This window comes from Myotis davidii, unplaced genomic scaffold, assembly GCF_000327345.1.
Source record: "Myotis davidii unplaced genomic scaffold, ASM32734v1 scaffold59, whole genome shotgun sequence".
NCBI lineage: Eukaryota > Metazoa > Chordata > Mammalia > Chiroptera > Vespertilionidae > Myotis > Myotis davidii.
Window position 1 is genome coordinate 3368293 of NW_006293001.1, and position 27893 is coordinate 3396185.

General features: G+C 38.0%; 1 protein-coding gene across 1 annotated transcript in view; it reads right to left on the reverse strand.

The window, feature by feature from the left end:
• KCNH7 (potassium voltage-gated channel subfamily H member 7) overlaps window positions 1-27893 on the reverse strand; it is a 400430-nt gene that overhangs the window by 162126 nt on the left and 210411 nt on the right. The window lies entirely within an intron of this gene.

Sequence of the window (27893 nt, forward strand, 5' to 3'; positions counted from 1 at the left end):
TAGATAATAGAGACCATTATAAACTTTTGAACAATAATAGATACAGAGGCAGGGCTGCCTCAAACAGATTGTCAAACTGCAGCAGGAAGGCCAGGGAGGGTTGGGGAGCAGGAGGGAGAGGGGGTAAGAGATCAACTGAAGGACTTGTATGCATGCATATAAGCATAACCAATGGACATAAGACACTGGGGGGCAGGGAGGCCAGGGGATTGTCAAGAGCGGGGAAAAAAAAGGACACATATGTAATACCCTTTGTAAACTTTAAGCAATAAAACAATTAAAAAAAGTGGCTATTACTTTAACTGTGAGATCTGTTTTTGGGGTCAATTGACCCAACATTTGATTTTTACTGATAAAAGTAGCACACACAATGCTTTTTAAAATTACAAAAATTTGAGGTTAATTTCTACTTAGATTGATGTGGATATCATTTGGGAATTTTATAAGAAGTACCTTTAAAATAAATGTTTCCCCCCCTTCTACACTATGGGATGATTTTGAAACTAAATATATAAAAAAATCAAAATTACATTATTCACCCTCCTGTAAGCTCATGAGCAAGTGAAGACTGTGCTGGGGGCAGTGATCACAGGGACCCCGCAGTGTGCGTTCCTCCGGGGCTCTCTGCTCCACAGCAGCTGAGCAGGGACTATGATTTTTCCAGAGTGCGCAAGCTGGGCTTTCCTCTTTCCACTTGGTCATCCTCTCTCTAACATGGCAGTGCTCTTGATCTGAGTCACCTGCCTACCTTCTGTAGCAGTTTTGAAAGGACTTTAACTCTCTTTTCCTTCTACCACTCTGTCACTTTTCTCCAGAACTATAATGAAACCCAAATGAGGTGACCATCAGAATAATCCTACTTTCTCGCTCAAGTTGCAATTACCCACTGCAGCATAAAGCGCTGGGTATCACACATACTGAGGGCTATCATACTATGAATGTTTTCAGTACAAGAGGAAGAATCTGAAAAACAGGTATATCAGATTATATTAATTAGAGAGAAAAAGGATCACACATTACAATGTAGAAAGTCTGATTAAAAATAGAACATCATACTAAAAATCCTAGGATTTTATGTGTCCTACTTTTCATGTGCCCTACTCAAATTTGGTGTTTTGCAAAAACAAAGCTTTTTTGAAATTCTTATAAGTTTAAGGCTCTGTTAAAGGAGCCTTTTATAGATGTCATGAGCTTGTAATTTTAGATCGATGTTAGTTGTATAAATCTTAAAATAAATAAGTGAAAGGAATGAATAATGCTGTGGTAGAAAATTTACAAATGAGGATTTAAAAAGTCATGCAGATATGCATTTTTTTGAAAATTCGTACCCAACCCTGAACTTTTTATTTATGTTTTGGTCCATGAAAGAAGGTGCAAGGAAATCAGAATAAAGTGCATAAAGTTCTGACATAAAGCTAAAATACAAAATAAAGTCTCTTCTTAAAAGGGTTGCACTAGTCCAAAAGAATAAATAGATGGTCTACAGGTGGGAAAAGCATGGTTTACACTACATAGAACCATAGGATTTTAGAATTCATCACATTTAAGCTCCTCATTAACAGATAAAGCAGTGGTTCTCAACTTTCTGGCCCTTTAAATACAGTTCCTCATGTTGTGACCCAACCATAAAATTAGTTTCGTTGCTACTTCATAACTGTAGTGTTGCCACTGTTATGAATAGTAATGTAAATATCTGATATGCAGGATGGTCTTAGGCGACCCCTATGAAAGGGTCGTTTGACTGCCAAAGGGGTCGCGACCCACAGGTTGAGAACCGCTTAGATAAAGACTGAACCAAAGAATTTAAGGAACTAGACACCACAATAGTAAACAATTTCTAAAGAACTCAATTACAGGCCCACATTTAAAGAGCTCTATATCAAAGACTCTTAATGAAGCATTTGGGAAAAAAATCAATGTTAGAGTCAACTGCCATCAATAATGGCAGAATTCGTAATAAATGTGCTGAATTATGCCAGAAACTGCACAAATTACTCTCTATATTTACTATCAATCCTATTTCCCACATTATTATTTGCAAAGCTATTGTATTTTAGAATGTTTAAAAGCAAAGGTAAATAAAAAACAAAACAAAAGCTAATCTCTCTTTCAGCTTACCATTCTATGACCTCACACTAATGTAACCAAGACACCCATAACCATAATATGATATTACTATAGGTCTGGTGCACGAATTTGTGCATGGGTGGATCCCTCAGCCTGGCTGGCGATAGAGGCTGTCTAGGCCAGTCCTGATGGGGCTGACTGGGGGAGGGACTACGGGAGGTTGGCCAGCCATAGGAGGTTGGCTGTAGGAGCACACTGACCACCCCTTTGGTGGTCAGTGAGCATCATAGCTACCAGCCGGTCAGCTGGTCCTAACAGTCACTTAGGCTTTTATATATATAGATTTCCAAGTTGCCCTATTGATTCTTCTGAGTCATTGTCATTACTGGTGTTGTAACTGCTTTAAGATTGAAGCTTCAGATTTGAACATGAAAGGGGACAAGAAAACAAGTGGGACCAATGAAATGGTGATGGTATCTATACTGATGGGGTAAGGGTGACCTTCAGAATGTGTCTGCATGGACAATATGGCTGAACTAAGGTTGGTCTATGTGGACAATGGAAAGTAGAGAGTGTGGGTGTGTTCCTGAAGTATGTCACAAGTGATATTTAATGCATAGAGTTCTAATTATGTGTATGCAGTATTCGAAGTTAAAAATTTTATGCATTTGAGCTAGTGCAGCTGAAAATGTATGAAAAAGAATTAGAAAGGTTTTGGAACATACAGTTTTTTAAAAATATATTTTTTATTGATTAAGATATTACATATGTGTCCTTATCCCCACGTTATCCCCTACCCCCCGCTCATGCCCTCCCCCCCCCCCCCCTTTCCCCGCTCCTTTTCCAATAAAAAAATGGACAAAGGACCTAAATAGACATTTTTTGAAAGAGGCCATACAAAGGCCAAGAAATGTTTTCTAACATGTTCAAAGTCACTAATAATCCAGGAGATGCAAATCAAAACAACAATGAGGTACCATCTCACACCTGTCAGAATGGCTATCATCAACAAATCAGCAAACGACAGTGCTGGAGAGGATGCGGAGAAAAAGGAACTCTCCTGCACTGCTGGTTGGAATGCAGACTGATGCAGCCACTATGGAGGACAGTATGGAGTTGCCTCAAAAAATTAAAAATGGAACTCCCATTTGATCCAGTCATCCCACTTCTAGGAATATATCCCAAGAAACCAGAAACACCAATCAGAAAGGATATATGCACCCCTATGTTCATAGCAGCACAATTTACAATAGCTAAGATTTGGAAACAGCCTAAGTGCCCATAAACAGATGAATGGATTAGAAAACTATGGAATGTACAGTTTTAATGTCTATATCACATTTCCAACATTGAAGCTGAAGAAAACAGGATAGAATTGTTCTCATCTTTAGAAACTAACACCCACAATAGGCATTAGTCATAGCTTTCTAAAATATTTAGTTTCTGACTTACAAACTTAACCTATATGTTTGTCTGTGATAAAGTTGATTTTATTTGGGGGTAAAGGATGAGGAATATTGAGGATACCAACTATGAGACAATTAATACATGTCAACTATCAGAGCAAAAAATCCAATAAGTAAAATGCCAAATCGCATTGCTACAAAATTTATAAATCAGGGAACCGAGTTTTCCCCTGTGTACGGAAGTTTACATTTCTGAAGCATTTCTCTGCCGTTACAAAAAAATTTGTGACTATGAAGCTCTGGTCTTAGAGATGAAAGCTCTTTTCACTTCACGCAAGTAGCTAACTTCTAACCATACTATCAGAACAGGAGCAAAAGTAGTACACACGCCACTTTGGCCTCCAGAAGAAGTCAGGAGAGAGGGGAGGCCACAGGTCCAAAGGGAAGGGCCCTCTTAGCCAGGTTGGAATAGCTGGAATCCGCATGTAGCTGGGTGGCCAGCAACAAGGATTAAAAAGGGGGCAGAGGGACAGAGAGAATGGACCATGCCCCAGCTCTGACTGTTTAACCTTTGGGTATAAAAGGATACCTGCAGTATTCGAGGTTAAAAGTGTTATGCCTTTGAACTAGTGTAGCCGGTCAAGTATGAAAAAGAATGATAGCTTTTAGAACATAGTTTTAATGTCTGTATTATAGTCCCAACCTCGAAACTGAAGGAAAAATCTGATAAAACGAATGTGCTTTCATGAGCTGTTGGTTCAAAATAGAAATGATTTTATTTCTACAAATGCTTGTGTTTTATAAATATTGCAGGGTTTCAAAAGATTAAAGGGGCTGTAATGAGACTCATTAAAAGGCAACTCTTTAGGCAATGGCTCATTCCATGATTCACACTTCTTGAAATAACTAAGTATGGGGCCATTTTTTCCCCAGTATGTTAGTCTCTGCAAGAATATCTGTTGTTAAAAGGAAATGATCCTTACACAAAACCAGGGTAATCAGCCAGCTTCATATTTAAAATATAGAATTAGAATAACACTTTTTTTTTTTACAATCTGGAAATATTGTTTCTACTGACTGTTGAATTTTATAACACCAAATGTTTTGCTCAGTGGGAGATTTCTCTCAGCTCTGTAATTTTTATTTATATTCTAGCAAGACCATAATTATGCAGCTAATTTATATGGAAAATCCATGATGTATAATGCAAATGCTTTTCTTCCTTTTCTTTATTTCTTTAAGCACTTTCTTTTTTTTTTATTTTGCTGTGGCTGTTGCTTTTGTTACAAAGTAATAGTAGTGGTTGTCATTGCTGCTGCAAAGGGCGGCATTTCGTTTTCTCTAAGACAAATGTTTATTTTTTAGTGAAAATAAAAACTTTGCATTGAAATATACAAAAAATTTGTCCAAATCTTAATAAAATTTATCATCTATATTATAAAAGGACTGTGGCCCTAACGCCATAACACCAAAGACCAGCGCTGGTGGGCGGGGCTGTGCACCCGGGTAGGCGGGGCTGTGTAATTTCGCATGCTGGATTTCTAGTTGATTTATAAAGTAGGTACATCTATTAAAATATTGCTCAGATATATTAAAGAGGTAACTGAGATAGGCTTTAGCTGTAAGGATGTAGGTTTGGCAGTATAATAGCTTCTTCTACATGTATACGTGCTGCTGTCCGAACACTGCGCTTATCTCTCACATGGAGGTTGGATGTCCTGGGCTGGATCCCGAATGGGCTGAGCAGAGGTTTTGGGTGGGTCCAGGCTGCTGCAGTGAAGCGAAGGATGGGAGTGGATCTTTCTGGTGTTAGCCACCTGGGGAAACAGGCCAGTCCTTAGTTCAGATGTTAGCACATGAAAGGCAAATATGTCTTTCTGGGCCATGCTTGTTGGGTCTGGCTTGGGGGTAGCTGAGGATGTTGCCAAGTGGTTGGGAAGGGCGGCCTCTGCCAAAGAGAAGTTGCTGTCTGGGAATCCCCAATGTACTGGGATCTCTCAAATGGGCTCTTCCACGTCTATGTTACTTTCTTTGTCTTCCCCATGATGCTCCTGGGCCCTTAGAAAAGTCTGATTTAAATGGTATAGGATAAGCTCAGTCCTTCCAGAATCTTCTTCACGTTGGGTGTTCACACTTGTGCCATGCACCCCTTGTGGCCTTGGGAGCAGAGAAGAATGCTTGCCCTCCGGGAGATCCTACTGCTATTGCTAATGTTGGAAGATGACAGTAGGTCTTGGTCTTTCTTGAAAATGTCCCCTTTCATAGGGCAAGTACTGTCAACATTTATAAGGTAAGCCACTGTCACTAAGTGAAAGACGGTGTATTCATGGAGTTTGAAGGTACAGTGATAAGCACCTCCCAGGAAGGGGCAACTGACAAGGTTTTGCATTTATCTCTTCTACACACTATCTGAGGAAACTTGCTTTCTTCATCTGAGAACTCGGTTAATACCAACTACCTTTTAGGTGGTTTTCAGCCTGAATTCACCTAATGACTTGCAGGAAAGTCCTAGACACATAAATGCTATCATTTAGTAAGCAGCAATTGACAGCAGTTTTAAGATATGCAGGCATTTACATCTTAATTACTCCATCTTGTATTGTGTTTCTTGATTAACATATTATGGAAATTTACACACAAACACACACACCCTTCTCAGCAGTGGGCTTATTTGCACGGGTTAGAACACAAGGCAATTAATTATGCTCTTTCTAGCTAATAGTGAATCTAGGATGAAATGGCACACATCTATCAGACAGAGTATACCTTTGCAAAGATTTAACAACTTCTGGTGCTGTGTCCATGATTTTCCAAATATTACTTTTTACCTAATTCTTTAAAAATAAGAAGTAAAAATTTATTTCAAAGTTTATCAATTGTAAACTGAAAGGGCACTAGCCCAGCATGTTGGCTGTTGGCTGACGGTATATACTTCGGGTTCTGCCAATGAGATCATCCAGATACTGAGATGACTTCATGGCATTGTCTCCTTGTGATTATAGACAGTGACTGAGCCTTACAATCATCTAACTTACAAAAACATTAATTCCTAATTTTATCTTTTTCCCTTAACATTCTCTTGTGCCCAGTATTTACAGCAATGTTTTATTGTGAAGTTATTTAAGAGATATCATTTCCCCAATAAACCACAGCTATTCTTATCTGAGGCTTACAATTTTGTTATCTAGAGTAAAATTTTCATTAGGCATTCATTCTCTAATAGCAACAAACCAGTAAAATGCAAAATGACTTTCTTTCAAAACTTAAAACATGTATATTACATTTTTTTCTTCTATGCCCTTCTCCCCTACCCATTTTTTTGAAATAATTACCACGTATATGTTGCTTCTTTTATGCTGTTTTTCCATCCCTGTGTTTCTTTTTTTAAAAAAAATCTCTCTTTCTAAAATCGCTGTGTAGCATGGTTAGACCTGTATTTTTCTAACTGATTTACAGATATGACCCAGAGAGTCCAAATGACATGACTAAGACTAAAGAACAATGCAGAAATTTCACAGGAATTGAGTCCCAATTTACAGCCTTTGTGCAGGCCTTGAAAGAGAATGTTATATTTGCAGAATTCTTCTTAATTAATTTTCTGAGCTTTGCCAACATGAAACAGGCCATGTCCCCCTGAGGAAATTGAGGTCCAGAGAGGTGAAAGAGAATTCACTAACCCCCAAAATTGCTTATACAATTGATCTATTCTGCTTTTCTTTCTTGGAGAACTTGGGAAGGCCCTTTGTGGTAAATTTAAAGAGACATTTATACAGACTATTTTCTCCTATTATATATTGCAGAATATTTTGTGGGTGACCTTGGCTGCTGAAACATTAAGAATGAGAAGGATTATTGGTTTAGGATTAAGAAAATACAACATAATATGTTTGCATATGTACAATTACTTCTTGATTCTACCACTGAAATTCATTAAAGGCCCAATCTATGCCGAAACCGGTTTGGCTCAGTGGATAGAGCGTCAGCCTGCGGACTGAGGGGTCCCGGGTTCGATTCCGCTCAAGGGCATGTACCTGGGTTGTGGGCACTTACCCAGTGGGGGATGTGCAGGAGGCAGCTGATTGATGTTTCTAACTCTCTATCTCTCTCCTTTCCTCTCTGTAAAATCAATAAAATATATTTTTTAAAAAGGCCCAATCTACATTCTGTTCATGTTTAGCATCCTCAGATCAATATTTCTCCCATCAGACTTCTTATTCTATATTTCATGAATTTGGAAAATTCATAATAGCTCTCTAGTCTCTTCAAAACCTAACCTGGTTAAAATAACTTTAGCATTAGATTAGAGCATTGATTTTCTTCCTGGGTGCTTCAAAAATTTTTTATAACATGCAATACCTGACTATTTAGTCAGGAGCACTTAATTCTTTTTCCTTAGATTATCAAATAATATAAAGATGACAACAGCCAACACAATAGCTGTCTGGTGTGAATACATCAAAATTACACCTATTTTGTTGTTATTGTTGTTAATCCTTATCTGAGGAGTGAGAATATTTTTCCATTGATTTTTAGAGAGAGTGGAAGAGAGAGGGACAGACAGAGAGCAAAAAACATCGATGTGAAAGAGACACATCAATCAGTTGGTTCCCCCAAGCACCCTGAGCAGGGCCAGGGATTGAGCCTGCAATTGAGGTACATGCCTGTGACCAGAATTGAACCCCGGACCCCTCAGTTCACAGGCTGATGCTCTATCCACTAAGCCAAACCAGCTAAGGATAAATTGCATCTATTTTTAAAAATATATAATATAGTTTTTGGCGTGCTGCAGAAGTTTAGTAATTAGTTTATGTGTGCCATGAGATAATAAAGGTTGAAAATTGTTGGATTAGACATTCTATTGGGAGCCATTTTTATTTCTGAAGCCTAATTCAACTCAGCAATGGATTAGTGAAGGCATATCTCCTTAATCTCCAAAGTAATTTGATTTTATGTTCTCAGGTTGGAATGATGCCCTAACTATTAATATTTCATATCAACAAGTAGAGGGCTTCAATATGTACATCAACTAGAATGCCTGCCATATCTGAATATTGTCCCTAGGAATGAGTAGTAATATTCAGCCTCCTTTCATTGACACGGTGTGTTGTTGATTTGCATTGGGTCTTTTCTGTATGATACTTAGAGTAATTTAAGATATATTTCCTTCCTGCTCATCACTTGTTTAAGTAACATGTGCAAATAAATTATTTTGTTTGAAAATAAAAATTAGATCTATGAAACATCTCCATTTACATAAGTTATAGACAACATTAGCTTTAAAATATAAAGTATATTTTAATTATTTAGTATATTCCCCCACTGGGATATAATGTTTTACATATAATTTTGGGAAATGAATTGCATACAAAAATAACTTGATAAATGTTCCAAAGAATGACGGTAAAATAAGATGGAAAGGGAAAAGTTAGCATTATGTTGCTGTATGAAGGATTTCAATGTGTCCTATTAAATAGTCACTGGTTGAACGGTGGTTTAGTTATTCTAATACTATAGAGTATTCCTGGGATTCCAAACACACATTAGGAGACTTCAAGTCTGGAGTCAATCCTTGATCTCTCAAAAGCATTACAAGGGATGCGAAATTGTATTTATAAAATTGAGCCACCCAAAGAGTTTTTTGGTGTATTTAAGTTTGGGAACAGAATAGTGTTAAAAATGTACTCACACCTTGGATTCAAATATTAGCTCTCTAATCCAGAGGTGTGTGGTCTTGGACACAACTACTAAGACTTTTGTGCCTTTGCTTCCTCATCTATATAACACAAGGATAATATAGGGTTTTGTGGGGGTAAATTAAATAATAGCTATTAGCTGCTTAGTATACTAAATATTTAATAAATATTAGCTTATTATTTATTGTTTAAGATATTTACAAGTAACCTTCATCTCTCTGGAAACCATATTCTGCATGTTACAGCTCATAGTAGAGGACTGGAAGTCTTTGAGAGACATTAAGCTAAGAGGCCACTGCCAGCTCCAGCCCTTCCCTCCTCAAAGGAAGCCTCTGTTGTTTGTTATTCTGTGTTTTCCCTCTGCATCATACTTTGTGGAGCTCACCAGCCTCATTGTCAGAACACTTACCAGGGTTTAATGTCTTTTCTAAGTCTATTTTTGTGTACGGCATGGTCACTTTGTCCTAGTCCAATTTCATTTAAGGACAGGGTAATATTTTGGGACTTGCAGGTGTTCAGTAAAGGCTCTGTAGCCATTTTCAGCTCATTTATTTATAACATGATGAGAATGAGGCTTCTTCACAGACTCAGATCCATATGGCCAATCCTGTGGCCACAAATTATCTGCCTAAATTGATCTAGTTGTCATGAGAATAAGATCATTAAGTACGAGCAAGGAAAAATAAGGTATTGCCAATTTACCACATATGTAAACAACATGAATTCATTATTCATTTAATCAGGAAACATTCATTAAGTACCGAATAAAGAGCAGGTAGTATTTGCTTGAAGCTGCAAAGACATTAAGAGATAGTAATTGCCATTGAGGGACTTTTATTCTGATGAGCAAAGGTGAGGTCAGAGAGAGAGAGAAAATCTGTAAACACCGAAGTATAATATTTTTGGTTCAGCAACTATGAGAGTGATATACTGAAAACAAGGGTACACAATAAAAGTGAAACTATTTTTTCTGGGTAGGTGAATAGCTATAACTTTGGGTTCTGAAAATAATAGTCATGAAGATGCAAGTATAGTCTAATAATTTTCATACTTGCTTTCAATAAGCCCTGAAACTAATTTCTTCAAGAAATGGGAAATGGTAGAAAAAAAAACTTTATATAAACTAACTTAAGTATCTTAAATGTCATCATATAGAAAGGTCAAAAGGGAAATTGTGATAGGAGATGGAGAAATTCTGAAATCAAGCCATGATTGGGTGAGAGACCCTCAAAGGTAGAAATAATAGTCCATTGATCTTTATTGTGGCAGCACCTAGCCACCCCCCCCCCAATACCTTAAGAAGAGGAGATAAACAAATACAAGTGTGAATGAATGTTTGAATTTAATAATCACAATTAATAAAAATGATATCTTTGAGTTATAGTTTAATACATAGGCAATTGCTTTGCTGCATATATTCACTGGGGAAAAATGCCCATGAGAATAAGTTATTATATAAATTGCATGTGATATAAAGAGCAGAATAGGCATATTTGTGAGTCATCATTTTTTATTTATTCAAGTTATCATCAAACTTCTGACTCTCAAGTACCTAATGTTCATAAAATTTTGAAATTTGTCTTAAATATTGATATTGAATTGTTTTAATCACATAATGCACTGGCTAGTTATTGACCAAGTTTACAAAACAGGTGTATTTTGCATCTCCATGGCATGGATATTTATATTTTTCCTTGGACACTTAATACATAAATATTAATAAACATCAATGTTTCATACAATGCAAATTTGACTGCTGAAGAGAGATTGAACTTTGAATTCTGACTTTTTATTAGTCATTTTTCAAGTTGACAGAAGAGTCTGTCTCAACTCATTATTTCAGGGTTTTATGGTCTCTTTTTAATATTAGCATAGGTTTCTTTTTAGGTCTTAATTTCTTCTCTTTGTAGAATAAAAGAAAAAAACCTAAATCATGTACTGGTTAGAGAGTTGGCTCAATAGAACAACTGAAATATTCCTTCATTATGGTCTCTTAACACAGTTGTATACATGCGCTTGAAATGTAATCTTAATAGATTGCAATGACTTTCAGAAGCTATTGAGGGCAAAATACTTTAGTTGTTGTTCATTAGTTTTCCATTTAAGCATTTGATGCTATAAATGCCATGTGAACTTTCTAGAAGAAAAATCCCTGGATACTTGAGTAGTGCTTACCCCTTTGAGTTTTCAAATGAAAACATTATGGAAAACTGGGACTAAAAGGAACCGGCGAGCTCATCCTGCCAACACACAAATAATGAGAAGCCCACTCTTGGGAGACTCAGTTGCATGTGTAGTCTTCTATATTATCAGGCTGAGTTTTCAAAAGCAAAACTTTAACTATTGTTTCATCTCCTGATCAAATAGATTTCAGGTAGAATGATAATACTGAGGAGGATGAGAATTGTCAATATTGTATGAGCTATTGTTGGCATATACTATCAAAAGCCAGTGGATGTGTTGGGAATTTGAGGCTTTCATTCTCTTGATTTTTTCTGTTATTGTGGTAAAATTGTAGTGCTCATTCCAGGCATTGCCTCTGTACAGCCCCAGCCCCCTCTTCTCCAGCTAAGTCCCTTGGCAGGCAGACTTAGCCCAGGATCCCGGGCTGGGATTCTGACTGTGCGTGGAAGTGTTTAGAGCTGTAAAACCTTCTATTCAGAGACACAGGATCAAATCACAACTGCTGCTAGTTTGCTCCTGACCTTGAAGATCAAGTAGAATAACTGGCCTTCTGCCTTATTCTTCAACGCTGGTTCCCTTCCCACGTGTCCTTACTCCTGCTTTCTTGTCTAAATTTCAGTCTTTATAACTAGCTTTGGTTTCTATTCCTATAGGATAGGGTCCCATGAGGACTTCAGTTGGCTTCTATCTATTGTCAGGGGCTCAGTTACTGCTAGATAGATTTGCTTGAGACTAACTGTCCACCTGCCTGCCTGGAATTCCTGACACTCTGCTTTGATGCCTGTCGAGTCACCCTCTCAACTTCTGATGGATCCCTTTACACCAAATGATGCCCGGGACAGACAGCTCTTGCCCACAGCGATGTTTCATACTTGTTTTATTCTATCATGGGCTAGACTTTCCCCCCGCACCAGCAGCTACATCTGACATCCTAGAGGCTGACTCCCCCAGGAAACAGATGAACATTTCAGGTTGGGCTGCTATTATCTGCCCCTTTCTTCTGCTTGTAACTGTACTACCTGGCTACATCCCACTGGCATTTTCAAATACTTCCCCATGCCTTTATTAAACAAGAGCAATTATTTGTGTATAAACTGGGAATACAATATCTTTACTCAGAATTTAGGAGATTATGTTTGTGTGAGTTAAGGCATAAAAAAATGACAACACTAGAAAAAATAAATCCTTAAACAAACCAAACCACTACTTTAGTTTAAAAAATCCAAAGCAAGCTCACAGAGATATTTTACTTTTTCAGGTAGCCATAGGTCTGTAAAATTAATTTAAAGGAAACAATTATTTTTGCAGTTTTTGAAGCATTGCGAATGATCTTTCACATAGCTGACTCACTTGTAGGAAATGGGTTTTGCCATGCATAAACAACTCTGAGAATCACATAATTTGGATTTGATTTAAAAGTGAATCCATGAGTTTTGAAAAAGGTTGGAATTTGGCAAAGTGCATTTTTCTAACAGCAACATCTCTGCTTTGCATAAAGAGAGATCATGGCTGCACACCAAGTAACTGTTGTTTGTCATTGCCCCCCTCCCGTTAATCGATGTGAAGAATTCAAATTCTCTCAGGGAAATTTCCCTGACTTTACTAATAGTGGTGCGATGAGTTTTTTTTCTCTGACACTATTTGAGATTCTGGTTTAGGAATTCTTAAGGTAAAAGATAAGAAAAAAAAATGCTGTCCCTTTAACTTCTTTGCAACTTCCCTTGAATTATATAACCTTTCTGACTTTCATTTCCTAATTCTGTAAAATTGAAGGTTTAGGGATAGTGAGAGGGAAGGAGATAAAATGTCTTTCAATTCTGACATCCCAAGATTTAAGGAGCCAGGGAACTACTTAGAATGGAACCTATTCATTAATGAAATCTGTCCCTCAAAGGTGAAAACAAAGACTTGGAACAGTTACTGAAATTAGCCAGTCCTCCTTCCTTTTATCTAGCCTTAACCTTTTCCCATCTCTTACTTAAGTCCATTTTTCCTCAACAAAGTGCCTTACCCCACTCCTTTCCTTCAAAAAAAAGTCCACTACCACAACAAATGTGTTCTTAGTGTTTTTTTTCTTGTTTGTAAGAGCTTCCAGATAAAAATAGTGGTGTATCATAGATGTTTAGAGATAGAAGGGACTAGAATGATGACCAAAACAGTATTACCAATAAGAGATGGAGTTGAAGAGACAAGAGGTAAAAAAGAGAAAGAAGAAAGTTTGAATTTGACCTGGTGGGACTAGGTTGAACAGCAGCTCTTTCAAGCAGCATAATTCATTATAAACTTCTTGCAAATTCTGTCCTCACTCTCCCTCATTTAAAGCCACATCAAATTACCTTAACATCTTTAATTTCCGGCTTTCGAAACTTCTCTGGAAGCTGGTCTAGGATGGCAAAGGAATGGTGAGACTTGGGTAAAAGCTCTGAACTTTGGGCTTTGCACTCTGGGCCCTGCATCCTTCCCTATTTGTATGAGATTCTCTGAAGTTTTAGCCAAGGCACTTAACCTAATTTCAGTTACTCCTGTCAAATTGAGAAAATATCACCTGTTCCTTTCCTCACAGACTTTTATTAACTCAGATGAGGAAGATTTCTACGGAGAGTATTTTTATAAACTGCAAAAGATTATGTTCACGTAAAATACTTCATTTCTTTCTTTCTCCATAGAGTGGATTTACCTAACCCTCATTAAGGCAGCACAATTTTACTTAAAAGACTGTTGCATTCTAGAATTTTCAGCAAGTTCCCCGTTAAATAAATAAATAAACAAACTTCACCTATTTATATCATCAGCTTCAGGTTCTTTCCACATATTTTCATTTTACAGTTGAAGAGATAGAGGCTAACAACATTAAGTCACCTGCCCAAGGTGAAAAGCCTAAATCGCTGAGCTATGCTTTCACGGTCGCTCTCACCTGAGATTTCCACTAGGACGCTGTGCCCTTGGGTCCAAGGAATATTGGCACAAGCCCGTCTGCTAGCAATACACACCCAAGTCAAATGGGCCTGCAGTAATTCAATCCATTTTCTACAGAAAGTGTTTCTATGGCATCTCCGAAGCATGACACCCACTGCGTATTCTCTTCTCCAGTCCTTTTTGCTGGTTTATTTGGTGCTGACTTAGATCATCTATCTCACACCCCAACCAGGAATTGAACCGGGAGACCTCGGTATGTGCCCTGACCAGTAACTGAGTCCGAGAACTTTCATTGCAGGGGCAGATGCTTCAACTAACTGAGCCAGACGGGCAAGGCCAGAAACATTGCTTAAAAGGGTGAGCTAGATTTTCACAAAATCGTCAAGAAGATGTGCTTGGTTTTGACTCTTTTCCAGGGCCCAGTCTGCACTTTTTCTCCCTTCAGTCTGTTCTCTCTTTTGAGGTCTTCCTATCAGAACTGATTCTCATAAGACATCTGTTTTTGTTTATATCTCAGTGGGAAGAAATTTAGTTGTTAAGCAGCCTTGTCCTAGGAATATTCATTACCTATTATTTGGACTGAAATAATTTGTCTCTGGATAGAAGAACTTCATGAATCAAAGAAGGGAGAGAGGGCTTTAGAGTGGTATGTATGTGTGTTCATTCATTTATTGATTTGCCCCGTCAATGAATGCCTTCAAAATGCTAGGTCCTATTAAGACAAAGGTGAATAAAAGAGACAAAGCCCTTGTCCTCACAGAGCTTAAAGCCAAGTAAGTCAAACAATAAATAAGGACTTACATATAAAATGTGATAAATGCTATCTGATAGAATCTTCTGTTGTTAATCCTCATCTGAGGATATTTTCCCATTGATTTTTAGAGAGAGTGGATAGGAGAAGGACAGACAGAAAAAGAGAAACATCAATGTAAGAGAGACACGTCTATTGGTTGCCTCCTGTATGTGCCCAGACCAGGGCTTTGGATTGAGCCTGCAACCCAGGACCCATAAATCCATGGGCTGAGGCTCTATCCACTGAGCCAAACCAGCTAGTGCTGACAGAATGTCTTGAGAAAATACTGACCTTACAAGTCTAGGAGTGTGTTTGTGTGCCGGTGTGAGATTTTTAGAAAGCACTGGCTCTTCAGCACTAACTGAGGCAGTAGCAAAGGGAGAGAGATGAAAACAACATTTATTGAATAATAACATACATAGTAAGTCCTCATCATACCCTTGTAAAGTAGATATGATTATTCCTAATTCACAGAGGTTAATGACATGTCTGATTGCAAACCAGTTAGTAAAACAACCAAAGCTTCTGATCCCCAGGTTTGGGTTCTTGCCATTGTCTAAAGATCAATTCAGCCAAGCTGGTGTGGATCAGTGGTTGAGTGTCGACCTATGAACCAGGAGGTCACGGTTCGATTCCCGGTCAGGGCACATGGCCCAGTTGCGGGCTTGATCCTCACTGTGGGGTGTGAGGGAAGCAGCCATTCAATGATACTCTCACATTATTGATGTTTCTATCCCTCTCCCTTACTCTCTGAAATAAGGTAGGGCATTACACCTGGGGCCTTAGGAGGCCAGGGCTGGACTTATTTAGATGACAGTGAGAGAAGAAACTGGAGTACTTTGCCTATTTCAGGGTGTTCTGTGGACTCCCGGTGGCACCCAAAGGTCAGGCTGCCTCATCCATGGCAGAGGAACTAAGGGTTAATATCCACTTCAAATGTAAAAGAGAAAAGTAATTCCTGGTGTTAAAAGTGAGAGCAACTTTCTTCCATAAGCATCCTTTGCTATAACTGGAAAAACAAATGGACTTCCTTTGAGTACAGTCACATGAAATTATTATTATTTTCAGTCTACTTAAAACAAAAATTAAGTTTTTATTCATTTTTTATGAGGTTTTTATGTATGGCAAGGTAATCAGTTTTACTTTATGTCTACCTGTCTACTGAAACACCCACACTTGGCCTGACTGGGTAATAAAATAATTCTATTTATCAGTGAAATCCAGCCGTAGCGTGAAGAAAAATATATGCCAGGTTTATTTTTTCTGGGGTCATTTATGAGGTTTATGAAGGCTGTGTGAATCCTTAAGCGTCACATAAATTATTCCCAAGAGAAAGTCAAGTCGTTTCTTATTTGTGTTGACTGAGGGAGGATGAGGCCTGAAGGGTACTTCACTGCTTCTGAGTATGAAGCTCGTTTCGCCCAAGAGCCAGGCTCACAGTGAACAGGTCACCTGCCTCCTCCGTGGGCTTGAGCCACTCTTGACCCCTCCTGGGGAACAGAAAGAGAATATGGGTCTAAGTGCGGGTTTATTCAACTTTTCTTCCTACAGAGGGAGATGTCGTATTTCAGGGTTGATATGAAGTGTGTGGAAACATCTCCTGTAATCACATTTCCAAGGCGGTAATGTCCTTTTTGCTCCTCTGCTATGTCAACATGAAAAATCCGTTCTCTCCAGCTTGAGTGAGCAGCATGGAGACACTTTAGTCTCCTAGAGTCTGACTTATCCCTGGCAGCACGGAAATTGTAGAGCTTCTCACCCTGGGTGTCGTCAAGCAGCTGGGGAGCAAGTCCAGGGATGTTAGCAGATCACGGGCCCCAGCTCAGCTCACCCCTCACAAGGTGGGCACTGCTCGGGCAGTCTGTGCAGGGCCTTCCTTCAAGTCTGTACTTCAGAATGGCCACAGAGGCAGCCGTTTAATGAGGAGCGCTAGCCAAGTCAGATACGTGGATAGAACGCATTTTAAATCATAGATAGAGCACATTTTTTTTTCTCCAGAAAGATTAGCAACCGGAACTGTGAAAAATAAAATTTTACATAAAGATAACAAGTTCTTATTTATGAAATAGTCTTGTAATGCTTTTTCAAAGATTCTTTATGGGAAAGTAAAACTCGCTTTCCGTAGATGAAAAAATTTGAATAAAGTAACACCCTCAGGAAGAGCTGCTGCCACTTCGTGCAGTGCTTCTCCATCTCCATTCAAGGCAGGCTCGGCTGTCAGCCAGGCCACCTGCACCCCAGGCTATTCTTTTGAAGGTGTTCACATAATGCAGCTCCGAGGCCGTCCCTGGCTCGCATTGCAGGCATCATAGCTCAAAGCCAGGAAGGTCTTTCTAAGTTATAACTGAATGCTTGTCCTCTGGCAGTGCCAACCTGTTTACAGTATTTATGGTGCACTGTCCACGTCCATCACTTTGAAATAATATGTTGGTTTTCAGACCAAAACAAATACTGCCAAGTGCCTAAAAGTAATAAATAAGACTCATTTCTCCTCTCTCATGAAGATATAATATTTCATAAGAGTGAACTTTTAATAAATATGAGTGTCCATAAATCCAAAACATGGAAGGAACTATCTCCCCAAGAAGTGAACCTTGGGCTTACTCCAAGAGTATAAACAGGGAGGCTTCAGAAAGAAGGGTCTCACCAGGGTATCTCATTCCAATTCCACCCATCATAGTCCAAATCTTCCATTGCATTCAAGACAACTGAATTCAGTTTAATTTTATTCGACGCAACTCAACTCAACAATTTTAATGACAACCAGCGTGTTCCTGTGTTGCTGTAGAAAGGATGTCCTCTCTGTGAGCATCACATATCCTGGAAGAGCACTGAAGGGCATGAATGAGAGGAAGAGGACCTGCTGGGAGAAGAGACTTAACCATGCCGCCATCAGCAGCAACAGGGAGGATGAGGAGAATGCCTGATCTGGGGTAGAAAGCAGAGAGCGCCTTTAAGCACAGTATCCCCGGAGGCACTGAGGAACACATAGGAGATACCTGTAAGATTTCTGCACAGAAATGGTTTCAGGATGTCAAAGGCCTGGGTGATGTTTTTATAGAGAAAGGAGAGAGTGAGGCTCACAGATTTTTTTTTAATGCGTGAATTTTTTTATGTTGGTTGTGCACAATGAGAGTCATGGACTGTTTATTGATATTGATTCACCATTATTAAACCTCAGAGAGGAAAAGTGCGAGTACATACAGTAACCTATTTTTCCCAGGCTTTGAAGAATGTGAAGTGACCATGACGGGCACTGGTGGCAGGCTTCAGGCAAGTGAAATTTGGCAAATCCATGGTTAGCTTCCTGATTTACAAGCAGTAAAACTCCCATTTTGATTTCACATAATAGGGTTTCACATTTTAAAACCTGTTTTGCGTATTTTTTAAAAAATTTCAACCAAGCATGGCATACTGTACAATTTACTTCGCGAGCTGCACGTTGCATCCCTAAGTGATGGAAGAGACTATAATAAATCAAATAACAATGGATAGCTGTTCTAGAACTGCATGAAATATATAAATGACTGAACATTACACCAATCACTATTATAACAGCTTAGCAAAAATAGAATCATTGTTTTATTACAGCCATTGTGAAGGTATTTGGGGCACATGCTTTTGGAGGTGAAAGTTTATTCTCTGCTTTATTATAAGGAGACACATTGCAGGTCATATTTCCTGCTTGTCCTTTCCAACCATGGAAAATTACTTTATGTTTTATTGATACTACTTTAGGTTTTTTTAAAGAGTAGATTTAAATGCAAATTTTCCCCAAGTTGCAAACTTTAATTTACAAAATGGAATCTTGTTAGATCACTAGACTGATTGAAAATTAACATTTATTTTGTTGAGTAATATGTATAATTACTGGGGAAAGTACAATACCAAATGCCAGGAACAAAATTACAATATAAGGTCATATATCTTAATTTATTGGAATTTGGTTTGATTTATAATTAAAAAAACAACAACAACACTGCAATAATCCAGCGAGATGTCTCAAACCTTTTTACAAGAATCCCACCTAACTCAAGAAATGAAAAGCTGTGATGAGCTACTCATGCCTGAATAAACTGCTGAGTTGAAAACCTCCCGGCTCCTCCCCGCCCCCCCCCCCCCCCCCCCACCTTCAGGCTTCTCATTTGAGTTGATAAGCACAGGGCCTGATGGTAGGACTAGGGAGAGCTCTGGGTACAAGCCAGCTTGCAAAGCAAAATGAGCTGGGTGAACAGAAGGGCCATTTAAACAAGGCTGGGTAGGCGCGGCTGCACAATATTGCCCTTTGCAGTTTGAGATTTAGGAGGAAGGTGATTCTAAAAGGTCAGGATGATCTCTGCTGGGACAGGATGTAAGACTCCATTCGGCCTTGCAAGTAGTTAGCTGCCTGTATGCTTCGGTTTTGGAATGCACTGCTCCAAACAACCTGCCATTCTTTCTTAGGATAGAAGAAGAGTCTTCTGAAGTCTCTTATTAAAGGGATAAACATGGGGAGCATTTCCCCAAACTCGTATATAATGCTGTTCTTTAGCATCTGCCCCGTTAGTAAGAATTAGCAGGGATAAAAACAACAAAATCACGGTAGGTCACTTTAGGAATGGCAGGAAGCCTCCTTAGAGAAACTCAACAATTCAGTTGAGGCATTCTGCTCTTTTACTTGTGGGGCGAGGTCTTTACTCTACAACCTAATATTCAGTGAGATCGCTGGAAGCCAGCCCTGCCGAAGGAGTCTGGCTGAGTCATACCTTTGTTCCTGGTCTACACCACTGGCTTGGCACGCAAGACAATCGATTCACAAGCTTTGGGCAGATGAGGTCACTTACTTCTTCTGTTCAGAGCACAGCCTTTCGAATGAAAACAAAACTGTTCAATTAGATCCAAAGCGAGGGGACCGGAGCCTCACACTAATTATCTGTGTGATCATGCACAGCCTACAAAGCCTCTCACAACCTCACTTTCCTCCTCAGATCAAAGGGACTGCATGAGATTGTTCTATGATCATTACCTTGGATATGAGATGACACCTGCATCTAGAAAATAAAACCAGAAACAATTCAAGATGATTTTGCTACAACTGCTTGCCCCTAAATCTTCCCACACTCAGTAGCATTTTCAAATGTTACGTGTTGGTTGCCTAGTAAGACTGAGAGGTTTATTCTCTATTTTTGGCATAAACAATGGAGACAACTTCTGTGGTAAGTGCTAAATTTCAAAATTGCATCCCTTGTTGTCTTTTTGAAGTTTTAAAACACCCCCAACTGTTTAAACAAGGCTGCTTGACTAATAGCTATAACTTTTTGTAATTAGGTACTGTATATTTTGAGAAATTGCCATTTCCAAGAATCTACAGGAGCTTCAGGTAGGTGACCAGATGGTTAGTAGAAAAGATTGGGTGGATAACTTGTTTGTTGCAAAGAGAAAATTCGTATTTTCTATAGGAAAAAGACTAGGATTTTTGTCATGCTTTCTATGAAGGAAAAAACTTAGATATACTTCCATCAGCATATTACAAGTAGTAAAAATTGTTTTCCCTGGTGTATAGGAAAATATCACAGTCATATTTCAGGCCATAGCAACATTTTCCCCAGGGTAATTTTGCCAGTATACAAAGCTTAAGAAGATTGAAAGTCTCTCTAAGCAATTACCTTGTTATTCTTGCTCTGGTTACTAAGAACAATGTTAAACAAAGTTTCCCACCTATGATTAATATATCTGTTTTTAAACAAGCAAAGAAAAAAAAAACCTAGTGAGCTTTCCAGTGCTGATGTAAAATACTTTTATTATAATAGTATGGAAAATATATAAAGACATAAAATTTAGAATTAATTGAAAATGTCTACTATTCTTAACACATTTAGTACCAAAATGCATTTATAAGTTGAATACAACCAAAACAACAAAGACACAATCAAAATTCAATGTCTTTTACAAAATTCAAAGTCAGATTTTAGAAATGGGCATACCCGATAATCAAATATATTAATATCTTTGCATAATAAATACACACATACTCACAGTAAAAGACATAGTAAAAAAAAAAAAAACTATAAAAAGCATCAGGTCTGTAAAATCAAGTTTGCTACCAAATGAGTCAAAAGCACTTACTTTACTTTTTTTTTGGCTTTCAGAACTTACGCATTTAGAATTTTGCATGTTATAGGCCTATAGGCCTCTGGTACAATGTGCTATGAGATGACTTATTTTACATCCTTTAAAACCTCTTTCACATAGCACTATCATGGGATGGAAACATCATATATGTATTAAGTCCATCTCCATTGTTTCTTTTATTTCAATATGATTGTGTAATTTTTCTAGAGCATCTGCTTAGCCCTAAGAATATGTCCTTGAATTTTCAAGAGTCTCAGACCCTAGTCTGAGAAATGAACTAAGATCTCACACATTTGAGAGCCTAAAAGGTGGACCTCAGATACCACCCAAAGTGGTTTAGCTCTTGAAATCCCAAAAGGAGCTTGTTACACATCTATGAGAATTTAGTCTTGTCACCTAAATCCTAGAGCGATGGAAGCTGGAGGTGATGGTATTAGAGAAGCTACTACATACTAACCCATCCTTTGGTCTTTACGCACATTATCTTCTGGGAAAGCTATTATTGCTGAGGAATCTAGATCTCAAAGTCACCTGCTGTTTTATCCTCATGTCACTACATTTTGCTATAGTAGCATTAAGCTTTTACCCACCAGTTATGCTTACAATTTCTTCATATAGAAAAAAAGAAGCAATGGGATGAGCACAAGGCTTGCCTAGGTTTTGCCTTAATTCTGTCTTCATTTACTTTTTGTTTAGCTCTGAGCACGTCACTTTCCCTAATTCAGGTTGATGGGGATTTGACAGCTGGGGGTGGGCTTTTCCCTTTGCAACTTGCTCCCCTCAATCCAGCAACTTAAGTGACTACAGTGGAAACATAACTATGACCACTTCGAGGCCCATATTCTTCTTGATTTCTACTTTCTGAACATCTTTGCATTTTGTGTGTGTTTTTACCTCCCATTGGTCGATTGTAGCTCTTTGGGTTAGGATCTGTTTATTCCTTTGTATATCTGTCACCATCTCTCTACTCCCTCATGATTAGCAAGTGTCTTTGCATAAAGTGACATTTGAGTAATTTCTTGGCTTAATAAAATAAAATAAAATAAAACATAACTTGTAAAAATGTAGTATATCTAAAAACCCACTTTTCCCAAACTTGATCAAATCTGACCAAATGTCAGCTTTTATTTTAATAATTCAGAGATTTCGGAAGAAAATAAAATTTAAATTAATCTTTTGATAATGATTCATAAAGCATTTCTAAACTATCCTCTAGTATATTCTGAATAATAGCCTCTATCTAATATAAATAAACACAATTAAATAAATCACTAAAATAAAAAGACATAACTAGATAGAATATTAAATAATGAACAATTTTCTGGGTTCTAGCTAATTGATCCAAACTTAGAGCAAGCGTTTTCAGGAACACTTGGTATTAAGCAAGTTAGGATTGTGCTGGAATTGGTCATGTTGACAAGTCTTATCTACATCTACTTAAAAGGAAGAAGGTATATGTATTACAGAGAAATGCAACAAGTGTATGAATTCACAAAGCCACAGGATCTCAGGATTTGGGTAGGATCTCAGAACATTTACAACAATTTTTCAAACATAAAGCATATTTTTAAACAATAAAAGCCTTCATTTTAAAATAAAATTTAAAATTTTCAGCCTTTTTTATGTATTCATGATTGGATTACTGTTAATACATCAAAGTATAATTTCTCTTTTAATTTGATGATTGTGGTAGATTGCAAACTATGGCCATGAATTCCTCCTGTCCTTATGGCACACTCATTTACAATGTGACAGCCCTGCTCTGCTCAGCACAGGGTAAGGCATTTTTTCTACCTCAACCTCCTTAAATCTGGGCAGGCTTTGCAAGTTGCTTTGACTAATAGAATGAGCCAGAGGTGATACTGTGAAAAAGTTGAGATTAGACCTCAAAAAGCCTCATAGCTCCTGTTTTGCAGTTTGTTGTTTTGCTTTGTTTTGTTAATTCAAAGATATTTGTCCATTGATTTTTAGAGAGAATGGAAGGGAGGAGGAGAGACAGAGAGAGAGAGAAACATCAATGTGAGAGAGATGCATCGATAGGTTGCCACCCGCATGAGGCCTGGATAGAGCCTACAACTGAGGTACATGCCCTTGACCTAGGAGGAATCAAACCCTGGACCCTTCCGTCCACAGGCCAATGCTCTATCCACTGAGCCAAACTGGCCAGCCTGTTTTGCTCTTTTGGAACTCTGAAAGCACCATGGTCTGAAGAAGGGTGGAATGATGGACCACATGGAGGGAAAGGTTGAGCCTCACAGCTATCCTAGCCATTCCAGCTGAGGCCTCATACCTGTCAAGGCTCAGACCTGAAATCTTCTTACACTTAAAATCAATAGAAAACAACATTGAAAGTTAATTAACATTAGAAATAGAGTGACATGTATGAATTTCCTAGTACAAATAATTTTCACTGTCATAAAAACCCATTACAATTTTAATATCTAATATAAAATATGGAATATCTGTATCAACTTTATCAAGTATACTCTACCTATTTATGCATGCTTCTATTATTGTCATGGCCAAAATTCTGTCAAGATTGGATGTCCAATATAAACTCTGATTCATACACTATATACACATTTTTATTCCCCCATCGAAGGAATAGCTTAATGCTCTCCCATCTCAAATTCTGTTGCTTAAATGTTACTTGTAAACAAGGCTTTCATCTGGTGGTATTAAATGAATATTTATACATGAATACTACTACAACAGTATGGCTGCAATTATTTGCCCATAATTTATATATTTAATTTTCTGCTTTTGTACTATACTATTGACTTCATATTTATGAGTGATCTGCCAGTCCCATTAGGGCAACTTGTGTAGGCTTCATCAAACACTTTGACTACATCAGTTTTTTAGTTGGGAGATATTTTATCTATTTGTTTGTTAGTTTGTTTTTAAATATATTTTTATTGATTTCAGAGAGGAAGGGAGAGGGAGTAGGAGATATTTTAAAGTCCATATTTTTGTCATATTAAACCCAAACAAAAGTTTTAGAATACACTGCAATAAAGTTTCCCTTAAAATATATGTTTATATCCTCCAGTCTATAAGGCATGCACTAATAATAACTTGCTAGAGCAATCACAAGCTTGAGTAAAAGAACTAATAGAGTCTATGTTAAAACATTGCCGAGATTCTTTCTAATATTAATTTTATTGTGAAGCTTTTGTTCTTTTAGCATTAAGATTATTTTAAATGTAAGGTACAGAAGCAGCAGCAAAAACACTTTTTATTTTTAACTGCACACACACACATATGCTGTGTCATCCATACTCTCTCTGTGTTCTTGTGAGTCTATTCTGGTTTGTATAGTTTCCTTTCCCCATTTTTATCCAGAAAGGACATTGGCATGTGTGATGATAAATAGCAAATTCAAAAGCATATCCCTTTTGCACTGTAGTGACTGGTTAGATCTATGGAGTACTCAAACATTTGCTTCTTACCACAATATATGTTGCCTTTCCTTTCCTTTGCTTCTTGTATAAGATGCCAAGTTCATTTAGCTATGTCTTTATGTTTTTCACACCCCTAGAATTCATGATGAGTCAGTATAGCACAACTGAGATACATGGAAGTTCTGCTGCAAAAAGAGCATTTCCCAGGAAACAGCTTTATATCTGTGGTTGCTGCCAAGACAAGGTAAGCAGCGGTGCCATTGGCAAACCATCCTTTCTTCCTCCCACTGCTCCTGCACGGAACCAGCTATTACAAGACCACGGAATGTAGGCAACTAATGCAACATAGCATATGTGTCACCTGAAAGAGTCACCGGTAATGATGACTCAATTCCTAACCCCTCACCTTTGGATATTACCCACAATATAATACCTGGAAGAAAAGTTAGGGGAAAAATTAAAAAACAGCACAGATCTGAATTCAGTCACTTCCCTGAAAAAAAAAAAAAACTAATATATTTTAATGGTACCTTTACCCAATAAGTAATCTCTCTTTGACATAAATCAAGGTGGTAGTTTCATTATAATATTTAATGTGGAGCAGATCTAAATGTTTATGAATTTGTTACTGTTAATTGCTTAATTAACCAATATGTTATTATTAAGTAATATGCTATTATGATTATGGCCTTTTCCATACATACCCCCTAAAACAAAAGTTGGGTATTTGTCGGATTGAGGTATGTGTAATAAATCTATGAACTTCTTATTGAACTAAAAGTTAACTTTCTTAATCCATTATTTATCTGGTAAATTCTAGATTCATTTCTCCAATAATGACGATGGATTATCAGTTAGCCTGTTTGTCCTCTTGCCTTCCCTCCATGTGATCAACAGCAGGTGTAGTCCTTAACCTGGATTACTATACTCAGGAGTGAAGTTTGGATACCAGGACCCATGTGACGGACATTGTGATTTTTTTTCTGATAGGCTGCCCCATCCCAATCACATTTTCATGAGTAGGTAATCTGGAGAGTTAATTTTTCTGCCTAAATGTGGCCTAAGATATTCATATTTCAAAGTGTACTACAGATTCCATCCCTGTTCACCTCACCTTGTTGTTAAAGGAGTAACTACAGGAAGACTTCTGGGTGGGGAGTGGCAATGTAACATGGCACCCTATGAGTTTCTGGGCCTAACAGCCTCCAGTGGAGGCCATAAATGGCATGAATCAGGAGAGTGGTGGGAAGAGTCCACAAAGCCGACATTCTGCATTGACTAAGACTGCACTTTATTTTTCAGTCTTACTCCTTTATTTTTTATTTTTTTTAAGACTGCACTTTTGAAGACAGTACTCTCTTCAGTGTTTATCGAGAAGCAGAGGCTAGAATATTCTTCTCTGTAGTTTTCATGCATTACCATGATCCTAAAATTAAGAGGTGTGTGTGTGTGTGTGTGTGTGTGTGAAATATCATCAGTATTTGTGAATTATGGTCTTAACAAGTAGAACATGTAGGAAAACCCCCAAACCTGACATTTTAAAGAAACATATCTAGAATAATTGGAGTTTCAAATTCCATTTTTCAGAGCATGAGATTTCATGAGGATAAGTGCCTGAAGCATAATCATAGACCACACAGGAGAGACTGAAGGGTGGCTCATCTTCCTCTCTCAGAGCAGCTCTCCTCTGATCTGCTTTACATATTGGGGGTTGGAGCTCCACATAGGATTCTATCTGAGGAACAGCTCCACTGATAAAATAACTTTAAAAGCCATGGGTTTAACATAAAATTAACTCTATTTTCTAATTTCATGCATGGGTGACTTTTGATACAAAAGATAATAGGTAATGGTGATGTACAAAGCACCATTACTGCTATTGCCTCTATTAATCATTAAGTAGGAAGCATTTTGTTCAAATAGTTGTACATTAAGGTAAGAACCAATATCTTGAGAAATGAAGAAGAGGAAGACCACACGAGATATGCAAAGCTAGATTAGCTCATTCGATGCAGAAGGCATTAGTTAAGTGGTAAAACCCCAGATGGGCACTATATGTGTAGCGTTGGATAGAAGTTGGAAGTAGAGGAGGGAGAGAAGATATTCAACTATAGAAAATGAAAACAAGTGGAGAAAAATTGGCTTTTAGAGACTTTTATGTAGAAATAGATTTAAAAATAGTTTTGTCCCATTGAAAAATCAAAGAGATTGCACAAGTTCCCAACCATGGCATAGCGGGAGAAAAAAGATGTCTTCGACTAGGCATTTATCCTAGCGCATCTGCGTGGGAGGGGAGCCCCACCTCCCGGAGTCTGGCAAATGCAATAGCTGTGGATAGGAGAGAGCTAGCACAAATATTTTTAAAATTTGCAATTGGAGACAAAAACAGAAAATACCTTTAAGATTCATATTTTAGCTCTAAAATAGAAAAGACTCTAATGTTATGAAAATCTTGATGGAACTTTGATCCAGAAAAATAACAAAAGAAGACAAAAGGAAGGTTGTAGTATCTAGTCTTCCTCATGATCAAGGCAAAACCATAGATTCCATTTTTATTATTTTCCTAGCACCCAAATTATCAACATCGCCTTCACCTACCATTTGACCTCATCTTCACTACTCCCATCCCCATTCAGTATTTTAGCACAATAAATGTTCTGTTCCTGGAACATGCCCAACCCCAACTCCTGCCCATGCACATTTGCTGGTCTCTCTCCTTTGAATGCATTTTCCTGGCCCTTCAATGGCTGGCTCTGTCTCTATATTCAAGGTTCAGTTAGACTATCATCTTCTCAGGGAGATCTTCCATGAACAACCAATCCACCTTCCTCAACAAGGTTAGTTCCTTTATATGGAACCCAATTTATTATTCACATTATTTGAAATTATGCACTTCCTTTTGTTTTTTGTTACTCTTCACCCAAAGATATTTTCCTCATTAATTTTTTAGAGAGAATGGAAGGGAGTGGGAGAGACAGAGAGAGAAATACCAATGTGAGAGAGACACATCCATTGGCTGCCTCCTGCATGTGCCCAATCAAATTGAGCCTACCACTGAGGTATGTGCCTTTGACCAGGAATCAAACTGGGACCCTTCAGTCCCCAGGCCGACACTGTAACCACTGAGCAAAACCAGCTAGGGCATATGAACTTCTTTTATTTTTATTTTTGGTCTGTACTCTCACACTGCAATGTGATTCTAACAGGGCAAGGATCCTCCTCACATGTGTCTTTGCAGACCTTAGGACTGTGTCCAGCATGTTATAAGCATACTAGAGGTCCAGTGCATGAAATTCATGCACTTGTGTGTGTGTGGCGG